We start from the raw sequence: 11780 nt of genomic DNA, 5'->3' as shown, positions 1-11780 counted from the left end.
CACTATGGCCCTCATTACGACCCCGGTGGTAAGTAAAAACGATGCCAGTAAATGATTACCGGCATCGTTTACCACTAGGTCCGATCATGACCCGTGAAAGTGCTATTAGCTATTAACAGCACCAAGCACGCGCGCACGCGACCTTCCACACCGTAAATACCGGCATCGCGCAAAGGTAGGCAAATCACGAACCAAGCGGACATGCTCTTAACGCCATCGCGAAGGCCGTAAAGAACCTTACCGCCATGGTGCTAATTCCGCCATCGCGAACCAACCGTAAATGGCCATGTGCAGTGTTCCCAGCTGCCACAGGTGCACAGAATCAGCACAGGTGGAGGCAATACAGACTCACCAAGTACAAAAAGAGCACATCCACCCCTTCCCACACCCAGTCACACTCCACAATGATTCCAATACGACTAGCAATGTTGGGGCTTGAGGACCTGATTGCAATGCAAGTGCTACAACTACAACAACAACAACAACAGGCAGCACAGAGGAGACGCAGGAGGAGAAGGAGGGCAAGGCAGGGCCAGCAAGCCCCACCACCACAGCCAGTGCCACCACACAGGCATCCCCCAATCCCACGCATCCGAGCCAGTCCATTCAACCTCACCGCTGAGCAGATCCATACCTTGTACCGTTTGGACCGGGACTCCATCATCACCATCGTTGACATGATACACAACGACATTGTCAGCATGATAGAAACACCCACTGTCATCCCCCCCTACTGAAGGTAGTGTCTGTGCTCCACTTCCTGGCCACAGGCACCTACCAGCACACAGTGGGGCACTTGCATGGCATTTCACAACCCTTATTCTCACATACACTGATCCAAGTGCTCGATGCCCTCCTCAAGCACACAGACGACCACATTTCCTTACCACGGTCTGCCCAGGAGATTGCAAACACCAAAGTGGGTTTCCATGCACTAGCCGGCATCCCTGGTTGCATTGGTGCCATCGACTGCACCCATGTGGAATTGGTGGTCCCACATGCCATGGAGGTAGCATACCGCAACCGTAAACTATTTCACTCAATCAACGTGCAAATGGTCTGTTACTCCAACAGGATCATCACACATTGTTGTGCCTGATTCCCCGGATCAACCCATGATTCCATGGTCCTGCGTAACTCTACCACGCTACATGGAGCGGCATGCAGGGCCAAGATCCTGGCTACTCGGTGAGTCTCATGTCATGGCCATGGAAATGTGAAGTGGGTTGGCCGATTGACGCACCAATGCATACTTTAACTTGCTGAAAGGGGGGGGTGATGCATACTTTACCTGGCTGAAAGGGGGGGTGTGATGCATACTTTACCTGGCTGAAAGGGGGGGGGGATGATGCATACTTTACCTGGCTGAAAGGGGGGGGGATGATGCATACTTTACCTGGCTGAAAGGGGGGGGAATGATACATACTTTACCTGGCTGAAAGGGGGGGGAATGATGCATACTTTACCTGGCTGATAGAGGGGGGGAAAGATGCATACTTTACCTGGCTGAAAGGGGGGGGAATGATGAATACTTTACCTGGCTGCGAGTAGCAGAGGCAATGGAGCCAGCTCATACCCTAAAGCAGCCCAAACGTCAACTGACACCTGTACACATAATGCCCGATGTAAGCAGCCCTACCATGTGAATGAAGGTGTGTCCCAACCATGACACAACCATCTGCAAGTGCATTGTACCGATTCAACCACATTGACCTCAACGAAATGCACCTACATGCAATGACTTTAGCCAATACACGGCACCAAACACAATCAACTGAAAGGCCAGTCCCCCATAACTGCGCGCAAAGGAGGCACATGATGGACAAAAACATCAATAAACCACTACACTGACACCGAGGCCCCAAAAATTTGCCTATCAACTTTAGTAGTGCTCAGTGGGGTCATCATGAGGCTGACAGCAATGTTGCCATGATGAGAGCGTTGATATCACAGGACACCTGCCAGGTCACCAAAACAAACGCCATGAACGGACACAGTCGATGGGCACTCACAAGGCACTTGACCCCCCTGCATACATTGGTTGATGGCATGCAAAACAGTCCATTCGAGGAATACACATTTACCGGTCACATAGTGTGAATCCATTTGTGCATGTAAAAGTGGTACAAAGTAACAGTTGAATGCATGCCATGGTGGCACGTCATTATTTGAGATTTGATGTAATGACTGACACATACATTGTTGCCCACATACAGGTGATGCAGGCTATCCCCTGAAGAGGTGGCTCCTTACACCAGTCTGGAACCCACAGAACCAGCACGAAGAGGACTTCAATCGTGCACATACACGAACCCGTGTTGTGATTGAGCAGGCATTTGGCCTATTGAAGGCACGGTTTCGCAGCCTCAGCAGGTCTGGCGGGGCACTCCTGTACCGCTATGAGAAGGTGGCAAAGATCGTCATGGCATGTGTCATGCTACACAATATGTGCATCAGACGGAATGTGCCCCTGCCCCCTGATGCTGAACTGTAACCACCTGACGATGAGGATGAGGAGGGTGGGGATGGGGCAGCATCTCAGGGAGGCAGCGATGCACAGGAGGGGCGTGACATGCGTCAGACTCTGATCAACCAATGTTTCTAGCACACACGGATGGGGGTGTCACATGGAGATGGCAATTGGGGCACTGTGTGTGTCTGGGATATGCACACTGTGGACTGTTCACCAATAAATCACACATACGCAATGAGCAATGTCCACACATGTGATTTGTGATCAAGCAAAAATTGTATTGTAAATGTGAATTCAATTAACACACCCACTCCCCCTCCCCTCTCAACTCCCCCTCCCCCCTCAACTCCCCAACACACCCACTCCCCCTTCCCCCTCAACTCCCCAACAAACCCACTCCCCCCTCAACTCCCAACACACCCACTCCCCCCTGCCCCCTCAACTCCCCAACACACACACTCCCACCTCCCCCCTCAACTCCCCGCAAAAGTGCGTGGATTCCTGTGTTGAAGTGCCTAATGTGGAATTGATCCACTGGGTGGCCTCTATTGGCCGCCCCCCCTGCCAGCCCCCGGGGCACCCGTTCCTGTACTCCGCAGGTTCCTGGCCGACCTGCGGATGGGGCTGCTTGGGGCAGAACTGGCAGCGGAGAAGGTACTCGGCTGCTCACTAGGACGCATGTCCCTCATTGTCTGTACAAGCTCCGAGAGCACGTGCCGCACCGCGGCAAGTTCGGCACAGGTGTCCTTGGTGGAGGATTGTATAGCTGCCTTCACAGTCTCGGCACATTTTTGCATTTCAGCACTTGCACCTCCACAATCGGCCACATGCTGAGTGAGGAGTGAGGACAGTTGGTGTTGCCTTGTTAATATTTGGTCCAGTGACTGTTGGTATTTTTGAGCATTGGATGATGCCATTGGCGCGTTCATTGGGCTACTCCGTTCCTCCACACATTCCACTGGGCATGTAGTGACTGGCCATGAGTTATCAGGGGATAGCCCCTGTGTGTTGTCAGCATGCAGGCTACATCGGGATAGGTAGGGGAATGAAGGTGGGGAGTGGGGGGACATTCTATGACATCCTCATCATTCCCCACATCACTATCAGAGCAAGCTGCAATGGCAGCAGTCTCCCCAATCGTACTGCTTCCTGCAGACACAGTCCCTTCAGTGGCCACCAGTTGTTGAATGTCTGTTGCTGGTGGTACCATGCTGCTTGCATTGGTGTTTATCGTTGCCCTGGCCTGTGTTGTGGCAGTTGACTTTGGCTGCTGTGGGTTTTTTTTTGGTCCAGCAGAGGTGGAGGGTTGGTGTGGCGTTGCCTCGGGTGTGGCCTTCTTGGCAGGTGTGGTGCCAGTCTTGTCCTCGCCTGGGTCCGAATGGGAGCCTGTGGTGGAGCAAAGGAGGGAAAGTGTTATTGATGGGTCTGCGGACATTGAGCAGGCATTGTGATGACTGCCATGATTTTGATGACTAGATGGTGCACTTTGGAGGCAGTGACATACAGGTTGTCTCCCTTTTTGGTGGGAGAAGCAAGCAGGAATGTGGGTGCCTACAGTGAGAGTGTGCATACTGCATGTGTACAGGGTGTAGGTCAATGATACCTGTTGGCAGTCTTCTGCTGATGTGTTGTGTTAACCCTATTAGGCAACATTGTGCTTCCCATGAAACTGGACTTCAGGAAGTTTAGCATGGCTTAATTTGAGGCACCTACCTGATGTCGGGGCTCCTCTCTCCATTTCACCGACCCCCTTGATGGTCTCGATGCCAATGGTTGTGGCACATATCTCCTCCCACGGCTCCATTTTAATTGGTGAGTCTGCTCCTCCACCAGTTGCCATGCCCAGGTTTCTGTTGGAAGACAGTATGCTCCTTACACGGAGCCGGAGGTCGTCCCACCTTTTCCGGCACTGTTTTGTGGTGCGGGGTGTTGTTCCTACTGCACTTTCCCGTTGTGCGACTAGGTCCCATATGGCCTTCTTCCGTGCTATTGCCGGTCTGGTCATTTCAGTGGGGAATACGATGTCTGCGTTTTCATGTAGGGTTTCTGCCAACACGGTGAGCTCTTCCCAACTGAAGCGCTCCTGCCGCAGCCGATCACAAGATTTTTTGACAACTTTCAGCATTATGACGATGGGTGGATGTGGGTGAAGGTTTGTGGCGGGTCTCGGGGTCAGATGTGCACTGGTTGTGGAGGATTGCAATGGATTGTGTTTTTAAAGATGGCCGCCGTGCTCTTTCCCGTTCCGGTACGATGGCGTAACTTCTGGATCCGCTTCTTTACGGTCACCGCTATTTGCGGTGATCAATAATATCGGTGGGTAGGGTGGCGGTGGAGCAGCTTGCACGGCATACGATGCCGGTAGATGACGTCAATGGCATGGCGCAGATTACATTACCGGCATGGCGCAAGGCTCGTGCCCGAGAGGTTGTAATTTACCGCTTTTAACGGTTTCAGGGCAGCACGGACACGTTAGTTGTGCCATGCCGGTAATGTCCATTACTTACCACCGGGGTCGTAATGAGGGCCTATGTATATTTAAATTTCATGACCTGGCCCAACCTAGGAATGGATGCACATAAAGAGTACATTTAAAGGGTGTCTTCTGTTCTGTTTAGGCCTGATCAAACAGTTATAACTCTAATGACCATTCCAAACAATCACTAATGGCTTTAGGTTCTCAACTGCAAAGCCTGTGTCATAATTTAGCATGGCCCCAGATATATAATAAAATCTCCATGAACCCAAGTTGATGTAAAGATCATTATAAACCGTCATCTGTCAGGACATTTAAAGGGACGTTTATGGAATTGCCACCTGTCAGACAAAAACACTTTCTCTGGATATAAATACTTGCCATGCTAAATGAAGTATATAGGCAAGCGCCGCCACTACCACCTGGTGGAAAATGTCTACAAATTTCACACTAGAAAATGTAATTCATTTACATGATGGAAAACGGACAAACTATGTAATCACTAAATGGATCGCTACATCATCAAGAAAACTCTTATTGACATGATATCTGGCCAGTTTGTAAATGCAAAAAATATCCATCAGACTATCCTAAAAACTAGATGGTGCCACATTTTGAATAGGTGAACATTGACAAAAATGTTTAAGTGCACCAAATCAGTCAAAGGCTCTCTATGTGTACCCCGGCTTGGAGAATCAAGATAAACTTTTATCAATCTCACCTATTTTCATCTAAAGTTATATCAAAAATGAAATTAACATCTCTTCAACAGGAGTGGTTTTTCCATCTCACCCTTGCCGATCATGTGGCTGGGAAACCATCCCTCTGTCACAAGGCAGAGGTGGAGCTAGAAAATATATGTACATGTGATGCACAAAAGAGATAGGGATTATCAAAAAGAGAGATAAGGAAGGAGTAAGAGGTACAAAGTGTTATGAAATATTGGGAGGGATTAACATCAAGGAACCAACTGGAGATGGAGAGCTTGAACATGCAGATACAAGAACAGCCCATAGAAGGAAGACAGGTTGGTGCTTGGAGATTGATTTCCATATAAGCCACCTTAACAGAGGCTGCTGTATCCAAAAAATCAGACATTACATCTTAAAACGGTGATGTACGCCTACCTCAATCCAAAAATATCCATATATGACCAGGGTACCAATCTGGGAAGATAAAGCAAAGGGAACTCAGGGGAATACAATTTGAGAACAAGAAGATAGATGTTGATATTTAAATACCCTGTGTTCTTTCATTTACATAGAATTAGGAGTGAGAGGTTATTTCTTTAAATCACAATGGGTCTTGTAGAGGAGGTCCCAAGCACGATTCGCACCCCTACCACCCATTTTGAAGAATCAGGAAGGTTCACACCGAAATACATGATGTATGATGAGCAAATAAACCAGCAGAGAGCCGCAGTGGGGCTCTGTCCAGTACCTATCAGACTGACAGCATCTATTGAAGTACCAACACCTAAGAAAACCTGGACAGTAAGGCACCCATTAAGAAAGCCATATCAACAAATGAAACAAAATGAAGAATGCCAGAGCACAGTTAATGAAGAAGCTTAAAAGAAATGGAAGGAAAATGAATGGTGACGCCATAAGATCCCGGACTGATTCACATATAGAATATACGTGGTGTCCGGTCAAAGGGTCGACTACAAAGGGTCGAATGCTCAAAGGATCGACACCAAAGGACCAAAAACAAAAGGATCAAATTTTTTTTTTAAATTACCTTTTTTTTTTTGGGTTTTCGTTTATGGAAAAAAGTGTTTTTTACCACAAAAAACAGGGGTTGGGGGGACCCCCCCCAAAAAAAATGTAAGCCTTTTTTTTTTTCGATCCTTTTGTTTTCTGTCCTTTGGTGTTGACCCTTTGACCATTTGATCCTTTGGTTATCGATCCTTTGACCTACAATCAAGATACGCCAACCTGTGTATGATGAAAAGAGACAAAACACCACGGATACGTGGCATCCTATGTTTAAAGTGAAAAAAGGAATGTCAAATGTAAGAAACTTATTCCATGAGCGTGATGAAGATATTCAGCCAGTTTACACGTGTACATATGCAAGGAACTGCAAGAAGCAACGAAAATTGTGATGCTTGCTTATGCTTAGTAGTAAGGTAAATTGGGGCAAGCGCCACCTATACATATCTACCTCAAAAGGAGCACTTTATATAAGCATTCTTCCACTATGCACAAGAGCAGAATCCACCAAAGGTTACTAAAGGTCTCAGAAGAGGAGCCCCTCAGCAAGCAAATCAAAAACTAAAGACAGAAAGAAACCCAGATGCATGCAAATCGTGCCAATAAGCCAAGGTCGTATCGGCTGAAATAGACCAACAGTGGATACAATTAATGAAGCAAAGAACAGAGTATCCTATTCTGAAAGGTCAAGATAAGCCACAGAAGGCAGATGGCTGACAAAATTAAATCGAATACATGAATTACATGACGAATAAGATGATTTCACAGTGTCTGAATCACGTGAACAGCCAAGCGCGAAGGGATGAAACTTTCACACCTACACGTGGTCTTGTGCCACTCAGAGATATCTTAACTTTTCCAGAACGAGAAGCAGTCTCTAGGCCAACCACAAAGAAATACTTGACACATGACCACTGAGGTGATGATTAATTGTAGCAATAATTGAAGGAAGGCTGGGAGTGCAGACGTGCTCCCTGCACCTGGCCGGCTATTCTTCACGCTGCTAAGCTAGTGGAAAAGTATCCGTGGGGTTGTTGCCAACCCAATCTTAATGGACCAAGTAATATAGGGTCCTATAGTTAATAGAACCAATAAGATATTGTACTTTTAGTGACATCTACAGTAGCCGTTTTGAAGGTAGGGTTTAGATGCCCCAACTGACAGTGTTTGTCCAATTCCCTCACTCCGTTACCATATACAGATATAGTACCTATATTAAGTTACCTTCCTATAAACATTAGAATTGCATGCACCATTTTAAGCGTTACACGTCAGTGATGACAAGTTTTTAGTATAAAAGATGTGTTTTTTATGAAGATCGTTGGAGTTGTTGAAGCGAGAAGGAAGATCAAGTGATTGCTGATATTCATGAACTCCCCGTTTTTTATACTTGTCATTAAACAGGCTCCCTTTGCCAAACCATTGAGTTGTCATTATTGATTTGATGCTAGAGTATTAATCTGCATCCCCATCCATCTCACGGGTGCTGCTACTCATCTTAAAGTGTTATTGGGCAACCCCCAGCTTTATGGGCCGGTTGGGGTCCTAGTGCACACTTGGTAGCAGGGAGAGGATGATTTATCGATTATCGATTAGATAAGACACCCATTGACTGTCGACATAAAGTAACTCTAGGTCCTTGGCAATATCACGAGTCCTTTGCCATCCTGCTAATTATACAGAGAAGCTCCCCGTAGATAGTGGCTAGACTAAATTGTAAAATCTGCAGGTTGAGGTCTGAAGGAACCTGTGTTTTTACCCACAAACCCCTTCCCACTTCTTTGAGCAGCCGGTCGAGCGAAAAGCAGGACAGGCGGTGACGAAGGCAGTGATCCCGAGGATCCAGAGAGGAAAACATGCAAACGGTGAGTGAAAAAGACTAAATGCTTTGGCAAAAAGTTGCATGCCTTAGAACAAGTAAGCGAAGGTAATGGAGGGAGGCTGGACAAAAATAAAGTCAGAGGTAGAGTAGTATGTATATATATAAGGGGAAGGAAATATTGACTTGAGGGTGACCGAGCAATACATAGAGGATACCGGGAGAATACCCGAGCAAAGAGGATACTGGGAGGTTACCCGAGCTAGAGAGAGGAAACCAGGAGGATACCTGAACAGAGAGAGGATACACCCAAATACCTACACTTTAATATAGTGGTTAGAAGAAACCTGCATTCAAAGTCCTGAAAAAATAGGGTGCCGTAGAAAACCAGAATCGATGAAATAACTGATCTGAAAGGAATGGGCTTACATTCCATGTCGGAATAATAATAGGGACCGGAAATCTGTGTAGCCGGCTGGAGTCTGTCTAGTTTGTCACATCTGTCTTGTGTTTTTTTTATCTTTTCCTTTTTCTGATGTTGTAAAATAAGAAAACATTTTTGAGGAATTAGCACGAAATTTTGTGATTGTTTAGCTAAGATATTGTATAATATGAATTGGTGGTTGTTGTTTGAAAAAGAAAACACATTTTTTGGTGAAAAAACAGGATTGGGGTTTGCGACGATTGGTGCTCACTCATATTGTTGGGGTTGGTTAAGAAGCGTAAAACCATAACAAAGTGTTATATAAAGAGAAGGTGAACAGATTTAAGCATGGAAGACGTTACACCATTAATACACTTGTGCAAGCAGTTGCCAAAACATGCACCTAAACTTAAAAAGTACAGTGCAGAATGGGTGAAAGGAACCACCCACAACATTTGTATGCCATGGCCCCAAGGAGGATCGCTATCTAAAACGGTCCTGCAACACATGATGATATTTGCATGCCACATACAATGGCAAAAAGCTAGACAAACACCTAGCTAGTTTAGAACTTTGGAAGATGTACCATAAGGAGGAGGAGCCACCATTAGATTGGATACTTAACGTATGTACAGAGGGGGGTGATACGGTTGCTGTGCCACCTGCCCCGTCTGAAACAAAAATCGAAGCCAGTAGAGATGAAGGATTATACCCACTGAGGGAACTTAAAGCAGCCACGGGATATAGCAACCCGGCATATAAGTCACCTATGCATGGTAGTGATGAAAACCCAGACAAAGACAGAGATAGAGATATCACCCCCAAAGTCCTGAGGAACAAGGAGAGGTGCGAGAAAGAAAAAGAAGACCAGGCACAAGCAAGTATATATCTAAATACCAAGAGAGAGGGCAAGAGATGGAAAGGAGATGAGGATAGACTGATGAGATAGCATTCACACAGAACGAATGGATGGGGGGTCAGATCCTATTGAAACTCAATGGTAAAGGCATTGAGGACATGAGACAAAAGGGAGAGTCAGATTATTTAAGAAAAGAGAAGGAAAAGGAAAAGGGTTTGAGAGATGAAAGGATCAGGAAAAAAGATAAACAGAAATGAGAGCTGTTGTATCATGAGTAGCAAGAAAGGAAACACGATCATAAGCAGAGAACAGCTAATGATCAGAGCAGGCAGGAACAACAGAGAATAGAAGTAGACGAACAAAAGATAAGGGAGAAGAGAATAAAAAGACGAATGGATGAGGAAATACGAAGTGCAAATGAATGTAGAGATACAAAGAAAAAGGAAGAAGAGGAAGAGAGGAAGCGCAGAGAATTTGATGATGACATAGAATGTAAACGGAGACAGAGAGCACACGATCTTGAATATCTGGAGATAGAGGTTAAAAACCCGATCCAGTAGTACATTGGGAAGACAAAGAAGAATTATTTCCTGAGCATGATTCAGTACCAGGCACGTCTAGGGCAAATATCGAAGATGTCTTTGACACCAGATACATAAGAGAGGCGATCAATAGAATATATGATGAAATGGGGCTAGAACAAGTGCCCCAAGGGAGAGGATAAGACAAGAGGCTTGAGAGCACTCAGCTGTACGATACTGAAGATGCCTCTCAAAGTAGCAGAAACAGAGAACTGTCCCTAGATATGCTGACGCTAAACAGGAATGAGGAGGATGAGAGATGTTGCACGAGTTGGGCACAGACAATATCAGACACACAAAGAGAGGAATATGAGGAAAAGGAAGAAGAGAGAAGATGCGAAAAATGCTTCTCTGGAGGAAAAGGGATAAGATGGTCAGATTCTAGCTAGTCTGCATGTAAGGCATCAGAGTCAGCCACACAGTCAGACCGACATGAAGGAGTATCTTACAGTCAGAGGGGGGTGTCTCCTCCATCTAATGTGAGCCGACTAAGGACATTGCCAGGTAGACAGTGAGGTGGGACTATGACCCCTGCAGTGGATAGAAAAATGATGAGAGAGGAAAAGGAGTGCCATGTATTACAATTCCCGTTTCTCAAAAAGGGAGGAACAAGGCCAAAGTATATTCCATGGCCACATTCGATCGAGAAATTCTGAAAAATAAGCTTCCAATGTTAATATCGGGAGCCGGAAAATGGATACATGAGCTGGAAATAATGACAGGAGTAAACATGTTGGCTATTGGGGATATTAAGGGTCTTTTAATCGCCATACTTGGTGATCGAGCTGATGATGTGTGGACACATGTAGGCTACCCTGGCGTGACTACAGTTACCACTGCACACGACGGAGCTCCATTTAACAATTGCCGAGTCACGGTATGGAAAGCATTACGATTGCTATACCCAGATACATCTGACATGAGAGCCTTAATGACACGAAAAATGAAGAATGACACGAAAAATGAAGGAGTTAGAGGATCCTTTACTTTCCATTCAGAATTTCCAAGATGCTTGGGTATTGGAAACGCGTGAATCTTGGGGGAAATCTATACCAGTGATTTACCATATCTTCTGCCAAGGACTGCCAGATCAGGTACAGAAGCAGCTCAAGAAATTGGTAGGAATCGAGGCCAAACCGTGGTCCGAAATACAGTTGACCATAGCTCACTATTGCAGGCTACTGCAAAAAAAGAATCGCAAAAAAGAGGCTGCACGAAAAGCTGAAGAGGAAAAATTAATGCAGAAGAAATTGTCAAAATATGCCATTGAAGGAGCAATGATAACTAGCACAGATGGATCGCACATACAGCAGGTCAATAATCAACAGTAGGTTAATCAGGGTAGTAATGGGTTTTACACCAGAGGAAGAGGCTTTCGAGGAAGAGGATGGCAGAGTAATCAGGGCGGTTTCCAAGGTAATCAGGGAGGTTTT

Source organism: Ambystoma mexicanum, chromosome 6q, assembly GCF_040938575.1.
Source record: "Ambystoma mexicanum isolate Mex_15411 chromosome 6q, UKY_AmexF1_1, whole genome shotgun sequence".
Taxonomy (NCBI): domain Eukaryota; kingdom Metazoa; phylum Chordata; class Amphibia; order Caudata; family Ambystomatidae; genus Ambystoma; species Ambystoma mexicanum.
The sequence above is the reverse complement of the archived record's forward strand: the minus strand, read 5'-3'. Positions refer to the sequence as shown.